The sequence below is a fragment of the Colias eurytheme genome, chromosome 32 (genome assembly GCF_061535395.1).
Source record: "Colias eurytheme isolate Ceu_HAF_F1 chromosome 32, ilColEury1 Martin Lab GWU primary, whole genome shotgun sequence".
NCBI classification, from domain to species: domain Eukaryota; kingdom Metazoa; phylum Arthropoda; class Insecta; order Lepidoptera; family Pieridae; genus Colias; species Colias eurytheme.
The window spans coordinates 3,393,376-3,418,321 of NC_143011.1; positions in this window are offsets into that span (position 1 = coordinate 3,393,376).

Here is a 24,946-nt window from a genome sequence, read left to right on the forward strand (position 1 = left end):
AAAATTTTGGCAAAATTTTAACAGCCATTTAGCAAATTTTATGTTAGTCTTGCTGGCAACACTGGTCTCGGGCACAGAACAGTAAAAACCTCGGAGCAATTAAAACAAATAGAAGTGCTATAGTGTCATAATTATTAATATGAAAACCACTGTCGCCAAACCCACACATTTAAACCGATAGCTAAACACAAGTTTGATGCTAATTTTTGTTTTTAATCAGTGTTGCCAACGTAGGCGATTTTTCGCCATTTATGCTACTCCAGGGACAATTTTTTATACTACATATTAGGTAAATAGGCATACAGCCGGTAATCAGGCCGAATACTCTGAACACAGATAATTATATAAAGTATAGGTAAATCGATGAATTTTGTGACTGCTTGAACCAAAAACGAATCACACTGGCGAATTTTTATATGGATAAATACAATTTGTACACTTAATTAAATGTTTATTTAGTTATCTCATTTCATTTCGTGTTCACAGTTTAGGCATGACTATCATCGTAATTCTTCTTCTTCTTCTTTTTTTTTCAAATGGCAACTCCTGATCCCAGATCATCGTAATTAGAATTCTTTTAATTCACGTCTACCCTCTTCAAGAGTATTTTTTTAAACACGATAATCTCATTTAATTGTTAAATCAAACAAAACTCTATTAATTAAATATGTCGCGCTTAAGTAATGAAGAATATTTTGAGGAGGAACCAAGTAAGTTGAGACAATATTTATTTTATCAAAATAGAAGCCTGTACTGCTATTAGTATTTTTTAACCTCTTATGGCTAATTTTGCTGGAGATAATGATGATGAACCGCTGCCCTACCTCAAATTCGACTAGCTACGGCCCTGTGATGAAGTCCACTTCTATGAGGGATATCATGTGCAAAAGATACTTGTAGTTTATGTTTGCTCATAAACTATTCTTTATATATAAACTAGCTACCCGCCCCGGCTTCGCACGGGTGCAATGGCGGCCGGCCGGTACCGCCGCAAACGCTACGTCCCGCAATTTTTAAAGTAAATGACAAAAGAAAGTTATTGTGGGTTATCCATAAGAGATAGACATAATATATACCATCACGGACTTTTCTGTAGACCTTTTCAATACTTAGTACATTATTTTGATAAAACTCGTAGGGTTTAGCCTGCGTTTGCAATGTAGGTAAGAGGAAAAAATGTAATTATTTACGGCATCACATTAGAAACCTCAAAAATAACAGTACTTCTCCACTATTTAATTTAATTATTATACATATACACCTTCCTCTTGAATCACTCTATCTATTAAAAAAACCGCATCAAAATCCGTTGCGTAGTTTCAAAGATTTAAGCGTACAAAGGGACATAGGGACAGAGAAAGCGACTTTGTTTTATACTATGTAGTGATTCCAATGCGATCGGAAAAATAAAGAAAAGGTATAATAACTAAATCATTGTTCATTTACTTTCAGGGCTATCTCCCTCATCAGAAACGCGAGAGCGACGCAGCAGTACTGACTCGAGTGAATCTTTACCAGAGCTAAATATTGAAGTGGTACCTAAAAGAAAAGATGACGATGACCCAGAAGAGTTTTATCAGGAGTTAGAGAAAAAAATGAAGGAAATTATATCGGCAGATCGAAGAGGGTGTGATGCCCCGAAATCTGATACTATTGACAAAGAATCAGTAGAATTAAATGTGTTTTGTCACATCGTAGCGTACACTGCGTAGTTTCAAAGATTTAAGCGTACAAAGGGACATAGGGACAGAGAAAGCGACTTTGTTTTATACTATGTAGTGATTCCAATGCGATCGGAAAAATAAAGAAAAGGTATAATAACTAAATCATTGTTCATTTACTTTCAGGGTTATCTCCCTCATCAGAATCGCGAGAGCGACGCAGCAGTACTGACTCGAGTGAATCTTTACCAGAGCTAAATATTGAAGTGGTACCTAAAAGAAAAGATGACGATGACCCAGAAGAGTTTTATCAGGAGTTAGAGAAAAAAATGAAGGAAATTATATCGGCAGATCGAAGAGGGTGTGATGCCCCGAAATCTGATACTATTGACAAAGAATCAGTAGAATTAAATGCAGTAGAAAAACCCAGTAGTCCAGAGATATAATTATGATCTCCGAAGTTTATATAATTATGATAATTTTACGGAATTTTAAAAGCATATAAGTAGTTTACTAAATGTTACTTCATTACATATACATAATTGTAAATAAATAGGTCACAATGGTTATTTTATTGGTATACTAGATTTCCGCCCGCGGCTTCGCCTGCGTTTTCAAAGGAAAACCCGCATAGTTCCCGTTCCCGTGGGATTTCCGGGATAAAACCTATCCTATGTGTTAATCCAAGTTACCCTCTATATGTGTGCTAAATTTCATTGTAATCGGTTCAGTAGTTTTTACGTGAAAGAGTAACAAACATCCATACATCCATACAAACTTTCGCCTATATAATAGTACTAGATTTCCGCCCGCGGCTTCGCCCGCGTTTGCAAAGGAAAACCCGCACAGTTCCCGCTCCCGTGGGATTTCCGGGATAAAAACTATCCTATGTGTTAATCCAAGTTACCCTCTATATGTGTGCTAAATTTCATTGTAATCGGTTCAGTAGTTTTTACACGAAAGAGTAACAAACATCCATACATCCATACATCCATACATCTATACATCCATACATCCTTACAAACTTTCGCCTTTATAATATGTATTAGATTAAGATAATTGTTTATTTAATTATTTTATAATTACCTGCTTATCCAGGAGGCTATTCGAGATAATAGCACGATGGATTATTAGTTGAATATCAACTTACCTAAACTTAATTAATTTTAAGTAATTTTATAAGTACCCTCGATAACAATACTGTTTGCAATATCACGCGACACTCCATCGTATCGCATTCAAAATTGGGAATCGGAGTGCGAGGATCTGTGGTTCATGACTGAGGTATTGTTAAATGGTAAGACAATTAAGTTAGCTATTTATATATAATATAACGACTTATGCCCTTATGCACTATGTTCATAATCGCACAACACGACTTATATTATTGCCAGTTTTGGTTTTATAGAAATGATGTGACTTATTATGCTTGAAATTTGTGTACTTTATGACTCAATTGAGGCTTTTTAGTGGAAAAACTATGCACGTAGCTTGAAAAACGAATGAAATCAACGGGTTTTTTTTATCGTTATTAGATAATAAAAACAAAACATCATTTAGGTATTCATGCATTTAACCCTAGAAGTCCAATCTACGTAAATTTGACGTATGAACTCTTCTATATTTACCATCGAATCGCTGCAAAATCCAGAACCAACTCATTAGCCGTCGAGACCTAGCAGTACATAGTTGGCTCATCCATGTTAATTCCGCCATTTGGTTGTAAAGAGGATGTTGTGCGTCATTTTGACGTATAATTGGGCTTTTCGTAACTTTTAAAATTGTTTCAAATTTTTATTTTGTGATTTATTTGAATGATTTTTTTCCAAGTCACGTTTCACATGATATCTATAGTATTATACTATAGATTGAGTATAAAATGGGATCCAGACAACTTTTATACTAGGACGAAAAACCTTCAATTTTAGTAAATGACGATTATTGTCCTCCGCTGGATTTGGACTTCAAGCAAAGGGATTGGGTGGCTGAAGATGTTGTCCGGAGTAAAACCGAATATGTTATGGGGTTTTGTTACCCATGTATAATGAAAGTCGTAGATTGTAAAATAAACCTTTAATCGATCTTTCAATAATACAGTACTATGTTGTTAATGCTATACAATGTTTCACCAGTCACCACAATGAGTCTAGTCTGTACAGGTTAGCAGGAGACAATCATTGAGTATTGGTATTAAATACGTATCAACTGCGTATTGCGTTTTGCGTATTAACTATTCTGCCGTCCTTTAACTAGAAAGCCGTTAAGCCCACGAAGTGAGTTTCGAGTAAATGGCAAAAAACACGGAAATCGTTATTTCTTAAAAATTATGACACTTAGAATAATTATTGTGAGATACATCGATCGAAATTTAATTATATTATACTAGATTTCCGCCCGCGGCTTCGCCTGCGTTTTCAAAGGAAAACCCGCATAGTTCCCGTTCCCGTGGGATTTCCGGGATAAAACCTATCCTATGTGTTAATCCAAGTTACCCTCTATATGTGTGCTAAATTTCATTGTAATCGGTTCAGTAGTTTTTACGTGAAAGAGTAACAAACATCCATACATCCATACAAACTTTCGCCTATATAATAGTACTAGATTTCCGCCCGCGGCTTCGCCCGCGTTTGCAAAGGAAAACCCGCACAGTTCCCGCTCCCGTGGGATTTCCGGGATAAAAACTATCCTATGTGTTAATCCAAGTTACCCTCTATATGTGTGCTAAATTTCATTGTAATCGGTTCAGTAGTTTTTACGTGAAAGAGTAACAAACATCCATACATCCATACATCCATACATCTATACATCCATACATCCTTACAAACTTTCGCCTTTATAATATGTATTATGTGTTAATCCAAGTTACCCTCTATATGTGTGCTAAATTTCATTGTAATCGGTTCAGTAGTTTTTACGTGAAAGAGTAACAAACATCCATACATCCATACATCCATACATCTATACATCCATACATCCTTACAAACTTTCGCCTTTATAATATGTATTAGATATAAATAATAGAATGCATAGAACGTGCATAGAATAAAATAGTAAGTAGCGTTTATTTCCCTCTGAGTAAGTAGTGTGTATTGTGTATCAAAAGTAACATTCAATTATGTATTGTGTTAATTTTATTTATTACGGATTCAACATCAAACAACTCTACGGTAAGTATCAAGGTGCGTATTAACTATAGAGCTATTATTTATTACCTTACCTAATACCTATAGGTATGTTATAGCTAATTGCTGCTGGGCGCTGGCTGCGATTTCGTCCATGTATCTACTGAAAGGTTTCATGACATAATATGAGCACAGGGGAATAAAATAAAAATACCAGTATGTACATCCAAAAATATTTATTTCAATTATTACAAATTATCCTTAATCTAATTTTGAAAATCTAACACTGAATTAGATTCCTTACAATAATATTATTCAAATGAATAACAAAATAACGTATTTTACGGCTAAATTAATATTGAACTAATTATGTAGTTAAAACACGAAAGCGCATTACCTTGTTATACCAAAAATTTTATATGATACAATATTTTCAACTGATATCGAAATGTACGAAAATAGTAATAATGTAATTGAACTGAGAACATAATATTTTAATATTCAGACAAAGCTGTATTGTTTCGATATACGTAGTTTTTATTGTAAACTGCACATAATATTTTCATAGAAAAATACTGTAAAACAACAGATGATGAAATTTTCAAATAATTTGGAAAATCCAAAAGTGCACGCCTCATAATTTTTTTTTAATAAATATTTATTAATTATTATTTTTGTTTATTTAATAACAATTAAACCACATCGAATCAGACCCTGAAAAATGAAAGGGTTCTATTCCTGAGCATACTCAAGCGTAAGAGAAAAAAAAAGACTCGATTAGTAAAGTATTTCGGTCGCTATCGTGTTAACAAGAAAAAGGATCCGCACATACAGACACACGGACGTCCAAGACAGAACTTTTTTAAACTGTTTTTTAACTAGTTTAAATAACAAAAATGACATCGAAAATATCATGAACGTTAAAAATAGTGTTTTTTCTTAATATGTGTGTGTATGTATTATCTTACAAGTGCAATGTATGATACATAAAGACATTTTAAGTTTGAAAAATCAGATGTTTTTCGCGAAGTGACAGTAGTACCCACCTCAACGCTTCGCTTATGAGGCGTGCAAAAGAAAAAAAAATACAAATTTGCCGCGCAATTGACATTCATTGACAGTTCTAAAAGTTTGTACCTATAGGTAATATTAATAGAAATAATTATCGAGATTTAAATGGCTCTACACGAGATTTATTTTGTTTTTTTTATTACTATACTTCATAAAGACACAATTAACTCGTACCTACTCGTAATACGATACCTTGGAGTTGGAGCGAAAATATTGTTTGTAATAATTTGGCTAGGTAACTAATTATTGAAATGAAAATAATAATTAGAAAAATGCATTGTGAAACCGTTTTAAGCAAAAAACGTTTCGATAAACGAATTATGTTTTTGAATGAAATACAAATTATTGCATGCTTTTAAAATACAAGACTTAACTATCTACTAATGAAAGTTTTCATGCATTTTGTTCGAAACACGGTAGGTCAGCCGTGTTTTGTTACTTTAAAAGTGACATTCGAAAATGAAACAACGATTTACGGAAAAGCACAAATAGAAACGCGTTTAATCGAGATTGGGTATCTAATATTAAGATAATTGGAATACTTAATGAAAATAGGAATTGTAGGGTCAGTAATAATTCAGATTAGTTTATTGATATCATATTAGATACTATACGCTATACTTGCGTTCAGTCTTAGATAGATTCTTAGAAAAATAACCTACATGAGTATCCGATGCGTCCGTCATAAGTGCGAGCGATGCATCGGCCTTAGGGTGCTAAAAAAATCTGCACTTTATAAACAAAAATATAAGTTGAGTTACCTTGGCGATAATAAATAACCATTTATACGGTCGCCGTAAACTAAGATCTAAAGTCATTAACTTAGTACCAAATGTCTTAATTACACTAAACTACACTTTATAATCACTACACAGTACACTCACTCGCGGATTGGTTATTTTTCGACACTGGTAAAATTATTAAAAGTCGGCTCTCCTGCTGCTTCTGCCACGCACAAGGTTGACGATAGTACAATCTGGCGATATGCTTAAAGCAGTAATGAAAAAACATAGCCAATTGGGATTTTTCTGTTTTGATATCCCTGCACGATCGCGACTTCGGGATGCGGAGCGATGCGCGCGATTCCCATACCTTCGACCACTAAACGATCTGCCTCTCGAGCCTGCACATTCCAGCTGGTTTACCCGCTGCTTTAATTGTGCTAACTGCTCGAGAAGGTTTAACTGTACCGACGAAACTGCTCTAACTGGAACTGCCGGATTCATTTTGAATTAAATTTTTATTTAATCAATAAATTAAATAATCACACAAACGAAATCTATGCAATTCACTATAATAATGTTTACTAAAGTATGAGTGACGCAGTAAAACATGATTTTGGCTCAAACAATTTCCACATCAATCGATTAAAAAATATTTCTTTCTTCCAAAAAACTCAAATGTGCAACTTGTGACCGGTACTGATAGATTGCTCTTAATTAGGTCTATAATTGGTAAAATAAACACATTCCTCCATGGAAGCCTTTAGGAGGAATCGATTGTCAAAATATTATATTATGGTAGTTTGAGTTACTGAACTTGATCTTTTTATTTTTTTCTTCCAAAAAACTCAAAAGTGCAACTTGTGACCGGTACAGATAGATTGCTCATAATTAGGTCTATCATTGATAAAAATACCAGATTCCACCACGGAGGCGTTTACGGGGAATTGAATTTTATTAGGGTAGTTACGATACTTGAACTTTTTATTTTTTTTCTCCAAAAAAACTCAAAAGTGCAACTTGTGACCGATACTGATAGATTCCTCTTAATTAGGTCTATAATTGGTAAAATAAACACATTCCTCCATGGAAGCCTTTAGGAGGAATCGATTGTCAAAATACTATATTAGGGTTGTTTGAGTTACTGAACTTGATCTTTTTATTTTTTTCTTCCAAAAAACTCAAAAGTGCAACTTGTGACCGATACTGTTAGATTGCTCTTAATTAGGTCTATAATTGGTAAAATAAACACATTCCTCCATGGAAGCCTTTAGGAGGAATCGATTGTCAAAATACTTTATTAGGGTAGTTTGAGTTACTCAACTTGATCTTTTTATTTTTTTCTTCCAAAAAACTCATAAGTGCAACTTGTGACCGGTACAGATAAATTGCTCATAATAACTTCTATCATTGATAAAAATACTAGATTCCACCACGGAGGCGTTACGGGGAATTGAATTTTATTAGGGTAGATACGATACTTGAACTTTTTATTTTTTTTCTTATAAAAAAACTCAAAAGTGCAACTTGTGACCGGTATCGATAGATTGCTCATAATTAGGTCTATCATTGATAAAAAAACCAGATTCCACCATGGAGGAGTTTAGGAGGTATTGAATTTTATTAGGGTAGTTACGATACATGAACTTTTTAACTAACTACCCTAATAAAATTTAATTCCCCGTAAACGCCTCCATGGAGGAATGTGTTTATTTTACCAATTATAGACCTAATTATGAGCAATCTATCTGTACCAGTCACAAGTTGCACTTTTGAGCTTTTTGGAAGAAAAAAAATAAAAAGTTCATGTATCGTAACTACCCTGATAAAATTCAATTCCCCGTAAACGCCTCCGTGGTGGAATCTGGTATTTTTAGCAATGATAGACCTAATTATGAGCAATCTATCTGTACCGGTCACAAGTTGCACTTTTGAGTTTTTTGGAAGAAAAAAATAAAATATCAAGTTCAGTAACTCAAACTGCCCTATTATAATATTTTGACAATCGATTCCTCCTAAAGGCTTCCATGGAGGAATGTGTTCATTTTACCAATTATAGACCTAATTAAGAGCAATCTATCAGTACTGGTCACAAGTTGCACATTTGAGTTTTTTGGAAGAAAGAAATATTTTTTGATCGATTGATGTGGAAATTGTTTGAGCCAAAATCATGTTTTACTGCGTATAACTCAGAAACGGTAGGATATAGGAAAAAATGATTGAGGTACAACTTGTAGATAATTTTATGGCCTTTCAACTTTTCCTTGAAAGTTTTTCTCTAACATGTACCGTTTTTGAGATTTAAGCGAAAAATGAAAAAATGGACCCATTTCCCCTCTCCCCCCACTCCGGGGCTCCTCCTAGTGGCCCGGGGTTTTAGTATGTTTATTACCTAGGGACTCTTGACATGTTTCCGAAGAAACATCTTACGTTACTAACTCACGCACTCTAAACCCCCCTTGGAGGGACTCATTCAATGGACTATTAATGTAATTTCTTGATAATAGTTTTTGTGACTAGCTGCAGTTTGACATCAACTGAATACATCAATTAGGTAGTTGTACAGTAGTTGTTGAGCAGTTCATTCTTATTACGTTGAAACTAAAATTTAGCTCAGCCCTATTGCCGTTCGATATAAGATTCACAGATGAGTTTAAGCCTACACTTAATAATTGTTTTAAGTTGAGTTTTCAAATTTGCCGATAAAAAAAAAATTTGAAGGGTTTCTCGCGATTTTTTTGTAGGCAGATATGTTATCACATGATTACTTTAAATTCAAGTTGGTAAATATTCAGTTGAGAATAAGCTTTCACCACTTTGAGTGTTTTCTGCGGTTCAGTTACGAATTATTCGTTTTAAACTTTTTAAGATGTTATTTTTGTGCTGTTGTCACATTTGTTTGTCAATGATCATAACAACAAAATAAAACTGCTGTTAAAATTTGAGCAAGCTGCACAGGCTATCACTATGATAGACTTGGGAGGTATAATTCAGTAGAGTTGTAGTGGAGTATAGTTGTAGCATACTGATGGTTGTGTTGTCTCGTACGTTGTGAAGTAAATGTGTGTTGCGTGAAATAATATTGTGATGGTAATGTAGTTCGTCGAAGGATTGTGGTGTTCAATCTGGCATGAAGTCCAGGATAGTAGATGTGTTCTGACCGGTCAGGAGGACTGGGGCAGTATGGTAACCCTGTAAGGTCAGTGTGGGCCGAGGCAGGATAGTAGCTATTTTGGTATCCCGAGATGAATTACCGTAGTAATGTAGTGTGAGAAATGGCGTACGAGGACGCATGATTGTCGGTATGGCTGTATAGGAGATAACTTGAGTTTATTAAAATGAAAAACGATTAAGAATATTGATTCTGTTGGATGAGTAATAGTTCAGTTCAGGTTTCACTTTTTTTTACTGTTGAGCTATTGAATCCTGTAAACACCAATAATCACTTTGAAAAGACAGATTTTGTTTATACTATGTTCGGGTAACTTCACCTTGTTAATATATTGAGGATGCCTGAGGGCCAAGTACCACTTGAAGTTGGTTAGTGTTTGAAATTTGAGTTTGAGTTGAGTGGTAGCGATGAATCTTAGTTCGTTTGGTCAGAGAGTGCCAGTAGTCATTTCGTAGCCGTAGTCCGTTGAAATCGGTGTCTGCTATTAGGAGCTATGGCTGCTTATAGTGAACCGTGGATACGCGGTATTACCGTAGTCCGTTTGAAACCGGCGTCTGCTATTAGGAGTACAGATAGCTGCTTATAGTAAACCGTGGATACGCGGTGCGCGGGTGACGCTGGCGGAGGTTGGGTCTTGTAGAGACCATTGGAATATGGGAGTCCGTGGGACTCGGCATTCGGAGGAATGCGTGTGGAACAAACATGAGGTTTGTTGTGGGGCTTAGTGAAAAGCCAGAGTTTGCATTCGGAGGAATGCGTGTGTGTTGTTGGGCTTATTTTTTACTTTTTGTCAAGGTGTACAAGTTTATAATATTATTCTAAAACGTTAGAAGTGAATTGTAAATCCTTTGAAATAAATGTATCTAAATCTAATTTACTTTTTGGTTCTTATTTGATTAACTTTTCATCTGGGATTGTTAATATATTATATAATATAAAAATTTGTGTGATTTATTGGTAGGTATACTATCTGCACACCTTACTCTTTCAAATAAAGAAATAAGTAATTACTTATGTATTCAAATTCACATTGGCGTCCATATATTCTGTGCCTCCAGTGAATAAGGGATTCTAATTCAACCAACTACTACTAGCTACTCCGTATGTCTTTTGGGTAGACGGAGGCAAATAGGATTTTTATTCCAACTTTATCATTTGATATTTTGAAAATGTACGTTCGTGTACGGTACATTTTCATACCGTCAGAGTCATTTTGCAGATTATAGTGGTGCAGCACTGAACACTGTCTATTAGGTGGCTGGTGCTGCTGACCGGGCCTTCAGTTCCGCTTTCCAGAATACCTTCACCCTTCTAGGTGCTACTACTACTGAAATAGCGGTACTCTATCGCGTCGTTCAGGTCTCTAACTGACAGGATTTCTCATATTATCGTAACAACCTCGCTCGTTCTAACGAGAACAAATTATCGCCAAGGAATTCTGCTGCAGGATAATGGCAAGAGAGATTTTAAGCTTAACTATGCATTATTATGTTCAGGAATATGGTGGATTTTGAATACTATCGTCGTCTGAAAGTATCTCCTTTCGATTAACTTCATTAAGGATGCAGATCTGATCCCATCTTTGTTCCGTAGGAATGCTACGACAGTCTAAACGTTACACTGTACAAAGAAAATTGCCCTAAATATAGTCGGTTGTTCCAACATCCGTAATATGGCTAGCCTGCCTTGCTAGCCCTTGATTGTAACTGCTACCAATGGAGGCATTGCTCTTGTGTTGTCCACAGTTGTGCGAGTGCAAAAATGAAGAACTGAGCTCGTGGGGAGCTATGTCGAATGAATCTGTGTTAAGATTATGACAGTATAGGACAGTTAGCTGTGGATGCGAAGACAGGACATTACTTTATTCATCCGTAAACACGCGAGGCAGCCACGGACAGCGATATAGCAAGAACTAAACTAGCAAAGTTTAGTTCGCTTACCAGACTTTGTCATGTTTTAAATGCAGTATATCCTCTGTATAGCATTGCATTTATGACTATTGATAAACTTAATTCACCCGTAAACACGAGAAGCAGGCACGGATAGCGATATAGCAAGAACTAAACCAGCAAAGTTTAGTTCGCTTACCAGACTTATATTTTAAAAGCCGTATAGTCTGTACATTTCATTTATTGCCCCCCCCCCCCCCCCCTAAAAGCAAAGAAATGAGAAGTCATTTGGCAGAGCTTTCTCGTAAAGGGTAGGGGTTCCAAGTTTAAAGCAGATACGAATCTAACGCATTCTCATTTCAGTCACCTGTCGCGCCCACTGCACTCACACCTTACGCTGGCTGCAGCGAGGCTCTCCGCGAAGCCTTCTTACGGAGAAACATCCCATCGGAAGCTGTCGAACTAATGTTGGCATCGCTTTCCAGTAACACTAAGAATCAATATAACGTAACTTATAAACTATGGTGGCAATTTTGTCTAGATAGAAATATTTCCAATTTTGAAAGTACAGTAGCGACAGTTATATCGTTTTTAACAAATGAGTTTAACAAAGGGGCTTCATATGGTACTTTAAACTCGCACAGGTCTGCCTTGTCTTTAATCTTAGGAAATAATATCGGGTCGGATGAATGCATAAAACGACTCCTAAAGGGAGCATTCAAATTGAAACCCAGTAATCCTAAATACAATTATTCTTGGGACCCACAATTAGTTTTGAACCATATCTCAAGCTGGTTTCCTAATATAAACATTAATTTGGAGCAGTTGACTAAAAAATTAGTAATTTTACTTGCGCTGTGTACAGCACAGCGGTTCCAAACTTTATCCCTTATCAATCTTAATAATATTTATTTCTCAGACAGTGGAGCTAAGATTTTCATAACAGACTTGATAAAAACTTCGGCTCCGGGTAGAGATCAACCCCTTCTTATACTTCCATACTTTAAAGAAAATATAAGTATTTGTCCCGCTACTGCACTTTCTGATTATATCAATGTCACAAAACATTTGAGGAATGAGGAGGACAATAGATTAATACTAACTTTTAAAAAACCTAATAAACCCGCCACAACTCAAACAATCAGTCGTTGGATCAAAAACGTTTTATCGGAAAGTGGTGTCAACATTTCAATATTTAGTTCACATAGCACAAGACACGCTTCAACATCTACTGCTTGTGCTAGTGGTGTATGCGTTGATAATATACGTAAAACTGCTGGCTGGACTAAACATTCCGAAACCTTTGCAAGGTTCTATAAACTTAATGTAGTTAATGAAAACGAATTTGCAGAATCAATTAGTTATATATTTTTATTCAATTTTTTGCGTTACGCCGCGCGCGTTACATTTTTTGCGTTACGCCGCGCGCGTTACATTTTTTGCGTTACGCCGCGCACGTTACATTTTTGCGTTACGCCGTACTCGTGACATTTTTTTTCTTATCCCTACCACGCGTGATTCGACGTATACTTTTTATAATATGTATAGATATACACTAACACGTGGGTGGAATTATGTATAAATTTTTTCTAATACTTGAATGTTATTGTGGTACATATTTATTTTTCTAATTCTAAAATTTTTACAGTTATTCTCAGTTTTTGATTGAATGTTTTAATACACCAACAATCAATCAATCATTGTCTTTAATCAAATCAAATCCAATCTTCAGCAGTAACACTAAGTATATCAATAACGTGCAAATTGTCTACTTTTGAGTCTGATGGAGCTCGACTCAGGGCATCCACATGTGACATCTTATCTCCTGGTCGATACTCAATTTCACAGTCATATTCTTGTAACTGCACCCACCATCTTGCAATTTTCGGGATCACATCTCGTTTTGTAAGTGTGGTGCGTAATGAATTACAATCTGTTAGTATTTTGAAGCGTAGGCCTAACAAGTAGACCCTAAACTTGTTTAATGACGCTATCACAGCTAGAGTTTCTAACTCAAACGAGTGAAGTTTCTGCTCTTCTACCGTGGTTTGACGACTGTAGTATGCTACAACTCTCCATAAACCTTTCTCGTCTTTCTGAAGAAGAATACCCGCGATGCCGAATCTACACGCATCCGTGTGTAACTGAGTTTCTAAATTTTTGTCGTATAGTGCGAGAATTGGTCTGCTGGTCAATCGTTTTTTAATCTCTGTAAATGCAGTTGCTTCTTCTTCCCCCCATTTCCAAGGCGCATTTTTCTTTAGAAGACCCGTCAATGGTTTTACTATCAGAGCAAAATCCTTGACAAATCTTCTAAAGAAGCTGGCAAGACCTAAAAATCGTCTAACGTCATGCTGATTTAAGGGAGTAGGAAATTTTGAGACTGCTCCAGTTTTCGCAGAGCCTGGTTGGATACCATTACCACTTATTTCAAACCCTAAAAAGTCTAATTTATCAAACATAAATTTACATTTCTGCATTTTCAGTGTTAAGCCTCCTTCTTTTAATAAGTTCAAAACTTCTTCTAGTCTTTGCAGCGCTTCATCAAAGCAACGCGCGGGTATCAAAACATCATCCATATACACAATTACATAACTTAACCGTGCTTTATTAAGAATCTTATGCATGGCTCTTTGGAAAACCGAAGGAGCGTTTGCTAAGCCAAATGGCATTCTGGTGTATTCATATTGTCCATCTGGCGTAACAAACGCGGTCTTCTCTTGAGACTTCTCCGAGATGGGAATCTGATAGTACCCTGAAGCCAAATCCAGCGATATGAACATCTTATGGCCCGCTAATTGATCAAGAAGGTCTTCTACCCTAGGGAGAGGATAATGGTCTCGCTTAGTCCTGCTGTTTAAGGCTCTGTAGTCAACACACATTCGCCTCTCACCACTTTTCTTTCTTACCAATACAATGGGGCTCGCGTAAGGTGATGAAGACTCCTTAACTATACCACAATCTAACATTTCTGCTACCATGCGCCTGACATCTTCTCTTTCTGCATACGAGAGTCTATAAGGCCTGTAAACTACCGGTTCTTCATTCTTTAATTGTATATCCATTTCTAATACAGTTGTAAATCCGAGATCCTTAAGACAGGAAGAAAAACAGCTGCTATATCTTGCGAGCAAGTCCTTCACCATTTGTTTTTCTAATTCGCTAAGATTATCCCCTATAACAGGCTCAGATATATCATTCCTGTCAGTGAAATTAACGTTATTTACATATTTACAATCATTACTCATTACCATACTGCGTATCAGCAACTGTTCACGTTCTAGAATTAAACCCTTAGTTCTAGGATTTAAGATAAGAAGACAGCCTAATCCATCTTTTAATTCATATTCTCCCGGAAACAAATAGAATTCAGAACCATTTTGTCCCCGCATACCACCTCTAACATATACAGTACAAGAAAGTTCAGGTTTTGCTAATACTGCGACAGTTTGTATTGCCTCAGGGTTAATATAAGTTTGCTCCCTACATAACAAGTGTATTTTAGCGTTTTGGGTCTTACAAATCTCCAGTTTATCTACGGTTTTAGTAATTTTAATACCCGGCCGTTCTGAAAATGAATGCCCTAGAAGCACTGGATAGTTAATGAGGTTATCATTAATAACTAATATTTCTATATCTTTTTCAGTAATTCCTTGTACCTCAATATTAACTAACGACTTACCGATAGGCTGGTACGGTATATTGCCTAGGCCTTTTAGTAAGGGTAAATCATTTGTGGTCCAATCGAACCCTAGATTTAGGGCGTCCGTCAACCGAATTAGAGTACATTCGCTCCCTAAATCTAAATGACATTGGACATTTACCCCGTTAATACGTATAGGAAAAGTGTAAATACTCGCCGATTGTTGACTAGAGATTTTCAACACGGTTTTTTCCTTATCTAGCTTTTGAGCGGGTTCCATTTTAGAACACGCATTAGACAAATGACCTAATAAATTACAACGACTACACTTTAATAACGGTTTATTGCATTTATAGCTGGGGTGACCTACTTCGTTACAATTGAAACAAGTTATCCGACCCGGTTCGAATCTATTCGGCTTATTCAAGACGCTATTTGAATTATTTGGTACCGGCCGTTTATCCCTATCTCGAATTTATCTTTCGGTATCCCTAGAAACGCCTGGTTTAACAGTTTTAAAAAATTTGAGTAACTGTTCAGGTTCAGAAAATTGTGCCGCTTGAGCTCCTAGTCTAATACCCCTATCTTCAATTCCATAAATTAGACAATCAACTGCATTTTTGCCATATATGTTGCAACGGTTTAGTAAGTTAATTTTAGTGTAATAATATAATTCGGGAGATTCACTAAACCGTAGTTTTTTATTCAACATTTCAGTTAATAATTCACCATAATTCTGGGCAGATGGAAAAGTTTCAATTAATTTAACTTTCCATTCCTCCCAAGAATACAGCAAAGTGGGGAGACTTTGGTACCACGTTTTAGCTATTCCCGAGAGTTTAGGCAGAGCGTAGTGCACGACTTGTTTTTCTGACCATTCGTAAATTAATTTACATTCCTCAACCTTCGATAACCACGCATTAACAGTCTGTTCTTTTGCCATTGGATCAAAATCAGGTATTACATTGTGAATAGACGAAAATTTATCACTAGAACTAGATTTCATCGATTTAATCGCATCAACAAATGAATCTATTAAAGTACTAGTTACATCGCTTTTATCACCTTTTTGGGGTCTTGTAATAGAACAGTCCTTACTACGTTTCCTACTTCTACGGTCCCGATCAATATTCATAATTCTGCTATCGTGGCGATTTCGTAGCTGACTGCGGCTACGACTTCGATGTTCACCTGATCGTTGGCTGCGACGTTCAATACTACGCCTAGAACGTCGCTCACCGGGACTCCTTTGGTGGTGCTCAGTGTTAGGGCGGCTCCGGTGACTGGCACTTCGGTTCGGGCTTGGGCGCTGACTGCGGCGGTCTGAGCGCTTTTCACTGCGGCGCTCTCTACTACGCCGGCTTCGCTGTTCATTGCCCTCACGACTGCCGTCTCGGCTGCGTGAAGGAGTCCTTGACCAATCACGGCCCATCACCAATCTTGTTATCGTTATCCCACTTCTGAAGCTGTTGGGTTGTGGAATGAAACGCCTTCTTCACAACTGATATTTTAATATTCCTCCTTGTTACATTCACTTTTTACTATAATATTCGCAATCTTTCACAATCTTAAATAATAGATTTAAATAACCCTAAAACAAGCATGAGGCACGGCTAAGGCACTGACTTGTTGACCGCACTGGTCGGCTGTTCAGGATCAATTGCTAGCTGATCGTTTCTTCAAAAAAACCGGCCAAGTGCGAGTCGGGCTCGCGCACAAAGGGTTCCGTAGCAGCAAATATAATAAATTACAGTTAAATCAACCTATCTCAAAAACTATAAGAGATACTTTGATCAAACCAAAAATCGTTGAAAGAGTTAATTAGCATGCATCACCTCTATTTTTTTTAGAATTTTATACCCCGTAGTTATAAAAATAGAGGGGGGGGGACATACTTTTTACGACTTTGAGAGCTGATATCTCAAAAACCGTTCACTTTAAGAAAAATGTTTTTTAGAAAACTTTATATCATTTTAAAAGACCTTTCCATTGATACCCCACACGGGTATGTACATCGAAAAAAAAAATTTCATCCCTCAGTTACATGTATGGGGGGCCCCACCCCCAATTCTTTTTTTTACTATTTAGTGTCATATTTTTGTAGCGGTTCATACAACACATATTCCCATCAAATTTCATCACTGTAGTACTTATAGTTTCCGAGTAAATCGGCTGTGACAGACGGACAGACGGACAGACGGACAGACGGACATGACGAAACTATAAGGGTTCCGTTTTTGCCATTTTGGCTACGGAACCCTAAAAATGTGAGCGATCGACTGACAACTAACCGACTGGAGGGGAGGTTAAGTTGTCAGGCGGTAGATTATAAATAACAGAAAACCTTGTCTATGGAAAATAATGTACTATGTATGATTTTAAGATTTGTAACAGTCGGAGACGGTCAATAGCGCGGATGTAAAACGACTCTAAGCACGAGTTCCGGGAGGTGGCAGCACAGTGAAGTTGGTGGCTTACTTCATGTTTGTACCGGGTCGAGCCCGTGAAGGCTCGCCCTCGGGACGGCACTTTACATTCGAACATCGAAGAGTTCGGACCTTCCACTACTAGGAACTGTTAACCTTTTCTTTGCTAGTGTTTAATTTAAATGTGTAACGTAACGGTTATTAAGTGATTGTATTTAAAGTGATTGTATTAAAACTGACATGATTAAAAAGAGCAACTATGGAGTTTCTTGCCGGTTCTTCTCTGTAGATACTGCTTTCCGAATCGGTGGTAAATAAAGAAATGATTGAGTTTGAGGTGTTTCTTTGCTCGATTACCCAACGCAACGCCCACAGCTTGAAAATAGATTCACATTCTACACCTTGCTCCGACATCAGAATTGGGATCAAATCGAGCAAATGAGAAAACACGTGGCGATAACCTCGATACGATATACGATAACCTGATTGAAAGTCAAAGCGCCGCAACCACGTGGCACTTCGATCCAGTTTCAACGGGAAGAAGCATCCTACAGATCTACGAGCATACGTGTCACTGAGCAGCCGGTGACAAAGGGAGAGCTCGTTATGTGCGGGCAGGGTGGCAACTTCGCCTCGCGCTGCGCGGATGCCACTGCCGCTCGAATCACCGCGTAAGAAGCCGTATCATCGCGAGCAGCGCCGTGTCATCATGTCATGCACCGTGCCATCGCGTCGAGCGTCCGGCTTCGAGCATCATGCGTCGAGCGTCGAGCATCATGCGTCGAGCGTCGAGCGTCATACGTGGCGCCATGTGCTGCTTAGAAAGTGAAACATCGATTATAGTGAATTAATCGATACTGACTAGAAACATGTGTCGCTCGAACTTGATACACATGTCAATTTTAAAATTCATCAAGCGAATCCCTTTTAAAGTAGTATACTTTCTTTCGTAAATTTAAGGAGCAAAAAAGGGCAAGTATAATAAAAAAACACAACGCATTTATTATTATGATGATTTTTATTCACTGCATTCGATTACTGATGTCAGATTTCGATTTCTAGAGTAACGTCTCGGGCAGTGTTGCCAATTTGGCATAATTTATGCTAAATTTAGCATATTTTTACATTGTTTAGCATTTTTATTTGTTGTCTAGCATATAGCTTATTTTTTAGCATATAAAATATTATAATATAATAAAAGTTAAACCATATGAAACCAACTACAGTTTTGCTACCTTGCATACGTAAATTTAGTCGACATTTCATGGACATGCACAACTTCCACCTTGGAATTCTGGAATGAAGTAATGGATTATAAAGACGCAGCTGGTAATAACCCTTTTGCAGATTTATCACAGCTGGCAATATCATTATTATCACTACCACATTCCAACGCGGAAATAGAACGTGTTTTTAGCCAAATGAATGTCGTCAAAACTAAGCTTCGCAACCGTTTGTCGGTAAAAACTTTAAATGCCATTTTATACATAAGATTCGACCTAAAGAGGGCAGGAAAATGCTGCTACTCTTACACAGTTCCGGATAATGTACTGCGCTCTATAGGCACCAAGGAAATATATAGTCTTGGCAATGAGGCTTCCACGTCTACGTCAACATTATCGGCTGCGGATGAAGACCAAGATATTAATATTTTATTTGATAATAACACACTCGAATAAGAGATGTTATTATTTATGATGTCATTATTTACATATTATGTGTAAATAAATGTGTTGGATATATAAAATTTTAAGTAAAATGTCGTTTTATTTGACATTAAAAATTTTTAGCAAAATATTTAGCTTAATTATAAATCCTTTAGCAAAATTTTGGCAAAATTTTAACAGCCATTTAGCAAATTTTATGTTAGTCTTGCTGGCAACACTGGTCTCGGGCACAGAACAGTAAAAACCTCGGAGCAATTAAAACAAATAGAAGTGCTATAGTGTCATAATTATTAATATGAAAACCACTGTCGCCAAACCCACACATTTAAACCGATAGCTAAACACAAGTTTGATGCTAATTTTTGTTTTTAATCAGTGTTGCCAACGTAGGCGATTTTTCGCCATTTATGCTACTCCAGGGACAATTTTTTATACTACATATCGCTCATTTGCGACAAGAACGTGTTAACGAGCATATGTATCGTTATGGAATAATGACACAGTAGAATCCGGCGCATCGCGCTCTACTTTCTGCTAAAACGCGATATTTCTAGCTCCAAAAATGACCGAGTTATGAGGGAAAAGGTCGGCGACTATCGGTTTAGCGAAATCTCTTTAGGCTCTTGAATTTAATGCAAGAACGGTTCATGTCAGTTGTTGCTACTCCCTTGAGAAGGAAACTGCTGCCCGATTGCGGTAAAATCGTAACAGCTTATTGTGTCACGGTTTTGCTGAAAGGTAAGTACAGCTTTTTGTTTTTTTAGTGATTTATATTTTCAACTATAACAATAGTTAATACGCAAAACGCAATACGCAGTTGATACGTATTTAATACCAATACTCAATGATTGTCTCCTGCTAACCTGTACAGACTAGACTCATTGTGGTGACTGGTGAAACATTGTATAGCATTAACAACATAGTACTGTATTATTGAAAGATCGATTAAAGGTTTATTTTACAATCTACGGCTTTCATTATACATGGGTAACAAAACCCCATAACATATTCGGTTTTACTCCGGACAACATCTTCAGCCACCCAATCCCTTTGCTTGAAGTCCAAATCCAGCGGAGGACAATAATCGTCATTTACTAAAATTGAAGGTTTTTCGTCCTAGTATAAAAGTTGTCTGGATCCCATTTTATACTCAATCTATAGTATAATACTATAGATATCATGTGAAACGTGACTTGGAAAAAAATCATTCAAATAAATCACAAAATAAAAATTTGAAACAATTTTAAAAGTTACGAAAAGCCCAATTATACCTACGTCAAAATGACGCACAACATCCTCTTTACAACCAAATGGCGGAATTTACATGGATGAGCCAACTATGTACTGCTAGGTCTCGACGGCTAATGAGTTGGTTCTGGATTTTGCAGCGATTCGATGGTAAATATAGAAGAGTTCATACGTCAAATTTACGTAGATTGGACTTCTAGGGTTAAATGCATAAATACCTAAATGATGTTTTGTTTTTATTATCTAATAACGATAAAAAAACCCGTTGATTTCATTCGTTTTTCAAGCTACGTGCATAGTTTTTCCACTAAAAAGCCTCAATTGAGTCATAAAGTACACAAATTTCAAGCATAATAAGTCACATCATTTCTATAAAACCAAAACTGGCAATAATATAAGTCGTGTTGTGCGATTATGAACATAGTGCATAAAGGCATAAGTCGTTATATTGCAAAGAGTAAAAAAAAAATTATGTGAATACATTGAGTTATTCCATGAAGTACTCGTTCATAAGGCCACAACTACAAAAAAACACGAAAAAAGTATATTTCTGGGGTTGTTACAACATGTGTTCATATGTAAAAATATAGTCTAACATCATATCTTACACATACAAGCTTAAAATTTTGAATTAATAAAGATTTAGTATTGATATATAGTTTTTTGTCTCTCCTGAAAAGTGCTGTTTTTGAGTTATTCCCTTATTCACTGGAGGCACAGAATATATGGACGCCAATGTGAATTTGAATACATAAGTAATTACTTATTTCTTTATTTGAAAGAGTAAGGTGTGCAGATAGTATACCTACCAATAAATCATACAAATTTTTATATTATATAATATATTAACAATCCCAGATGAAAAGTTAATCAAATAAGAACCAAAAAGTAAATTAGATTTAGATACATTTATTTCAAAGGATTTACAATTCACTTCTAACGTTTTAGAATAATATTATAAACTTGTACACCTTGACAAAAAGTAAAAAATTGCGGGTGAGTTTATTTGAAAGAGTAGTAGTAGTAGTAAGAGTAGTAGTAGTAGAGTAGAGTATTCCGATGTAAATGTCTCGTTAAATAGTACGTGGTTAGAATTCTGGAAGTAGGATCAGAAATTTAAAGGAAAATGGTATGGAAATATTCAAGAAGATTTACAGAGAAGACCTTGGTATGATGAGCTGGATGTAACTAGTCGTGAGTTTATCATCACAATCAACAGATTAAGATTTGGCCACAATAAACCAATAAATCACTTCACACCTTGCAAGACTGAACATAATTAATAGCAATATATGCACTTTCTGTAATGAGAAGATCGGCGATATGAAATTATTATGAACCATCAACCTTATTATTTTCTTTGTTTTCATAATCTTCAACAGTCAACTGTTAAAACCATGCCAAACGCCCAAACAGCCAAAATACGCAAGTCGCAACTTGTAGGTACGCAACATTGATTTGAATTTTGACGTCTATCAAATTTATCTTCGAAGAGAGGTAACCTGCTTAGAAAGTGAAACATCGATTATAGTGAATTAATCGATACTGACTAGAAACATGTGTCGCTCGAACTTGATACACATGTCAATTTTAAAATTCATCAAGCGAATCCCTTTTAAAGTAGTATACTTTCTTTCGTAAATTTAAGGAGCAAAAAAAGGGCAAGTATAATAAAAAAACACAACGCATTTATTATTATGATGATTTTTATTCACTGCATTCGATTACTGATGTCAGATTTCGATTTCTAGAGTAACGTCTCGGGCAGTGTTGCCAATTTGGCATAATTTATGCTAAATTTAGCATATTTTTACATTGTTTAGCATTTTTATTTGTTGTCTAGCATATAGCTTATTTTTTAGCATATAAAATATTATAATATAATAAAAGTTAAACCATATGAAACCAACTACAGTTTTGCTACCTTGCATACGTAAATTTAGTCGACATTTCATGGACATGCACAACTTCCACCTTGGAATTCTGGAATGAAGTAATGGATTATAAAGACGCAGCTGGTAATAACCCTTTTGCAGATTTATCACAGCTGGCAATATCATTATTATCACTACCACATTCCAACGCGGAAATAGAACGTGTTTTTAGCCAAATGAATGTCGTCAAAACTAAGCTTCGCAACCGTTTATCGGTAAAAACTTTAAATGCCATTTTATACATAAGATTCGACCTAAAGAGGGCAGGAAAATGCTGCTACTCTTACACAGTTCCGGATAATGTACTGCGCTCTATAGGCACCAAGGAAATATATAGTCTTGGCAATGAGGCTTCCACGTCTACGTCAACATTATCGGCTGCGGATGAAGACCAAGATATTAATATTTTATTTGATAATAACACACTCGAATAAGAGATATTGTATTTGTAATTTTTTCAACTATTTTATATTTATTAGAATTACGATGATTATAAGTATTATTAAGTCTTCTTAGAAATGTATAATAAATACTTACTAATCAACACATCGTATTTAATAAATAATAGAACTTAAGTAATTTTGAAACGAGTTCATTGTTTAACGTTTTAAGTATGGTATTTCAAATTTATGTTTGTGTTGAGTTTTGATTGAAATGTTTACTACTTAGAAATTTAAGTACTTTTGATTTATGGCTTATGAGTGTATAGTAATAGCCTTTGTAATATTAAACGATACAAGTGTAAAGAACGTATTGAGATTTGAAATGTTGACGTTACTAAGTGTTAATTGACGTGTAACAATAATCGCACGCCACTTAGAAGACCCAACCGAGTTTTTGTAATAACATAAATAGTTTAACGAAATTAGGTGTTAACTGTAACCACTTGTATACGTTATGATTGATTTATATTGTGAACATTTTTTATACTTTATATTGTAAACATTTTGTAATCTTATATAGCGACACTTTATATATACCCCTTTGTTTATTGTTTAATTTTATTGTAAGATTTTTTTACTTGTATACCCTTTTTATTTTAACCCGCCAGCACTCGCGCCTCAAGAAATTACATCAGCACTCGCGTGTAGAGCATTTTGCTCACGTTTATGAATGTCAATAAATGCATGTTTTACCAAAAAATATGAATAAAAAAACATTTTATTCAATAAAATACACATTATTTATTCTACAAAATATATATTCAAAGAGTTAACAATATTAATCTTTTTTATTTTAATTGACAATCATAGAAACTAATTTGCCAGTCTTGTAAGGCAGTCTTACGGAAAAAATTCGACAAAAAAAACTTTTCAAAAAAAAAACTTAACTAAATATAAATAACTAATCTTCGTCGTATACGCGAGCTTTACACATATCACATACTGTACGACTATGCTCGGTACATAAAAATTTTTGGCAGTAAATGCAGCTCTTTTTGGTCTTGCGATTTTTGCGTCTTGGGCAAACCGCGCAGATACCATTTGGTTTTTCTTCTTCTGGTAACTCAGATTCTGGTAAAAAAACGATTCAACACTTGCTGAAGAGGATATGAAATATTTTGGAAGATGCTTCTTCTTTGGATATGTGGCTGTGTTAGTTGAAAAGCTAGTTGTTTCAAGTAGTCTTTGCGCGTGATGATTATACCCGTATTTTCTTTGTAAATGATTTGACTGTTGATTCCGGCTATGTTTAGGATCGTGAAAAATAATCTCAGCGGCCATCTACATGCCACTCTTGCCACAGAATACTCTTCTTTTAGTCGATCCACAACATCAACACCTCCTTTCGGTTTATTATAAAAGGTGATAATTTCTGGTTTCGCGGTAGTTCCAGTTGTTGGATCGATTTGGTCGTCGTTATGAAGTGTACTTATCATAAGAACATTTTTTTATTCTTCTTGTTTGGTACGTAAGATACCAGAACCTTGCTCTTATGAAAACCAAAGATACTACTAGGTTTTGGTCTAAAATAAAATAAAATTTGTTCATCCCTTCGATCACGATCCATCTATAACAGAAATTCATAATAGATTACTATTTCAGTAATGTAAAATCATAATATTACATAAAAGTAGCAGTAAAACAGTCGCTAAGATGAAAAAAAATAAAGTCATGAGTAAAAAAAAGTACTTGCGTCGATACCCGCGCGATGAGCAAAACGCCGCCTGATGGTACACGGCGCAACAAACCACCTCGTCCAAGTGACTGGCGCACACTTTCGAGAAGTGAACTGCATACAGGGGTGGGGGACGGAACAAAACTCAGCTACCAAATGAACGATGTACGTACGAATAATTTTGACAAAATGGCGGATGTTTTAAATTTACTGTGAGCAAAATGCTCATAGCGCGAGTGCTCGCGGGTTAAGGGGGGAATGATGTAGCGACGA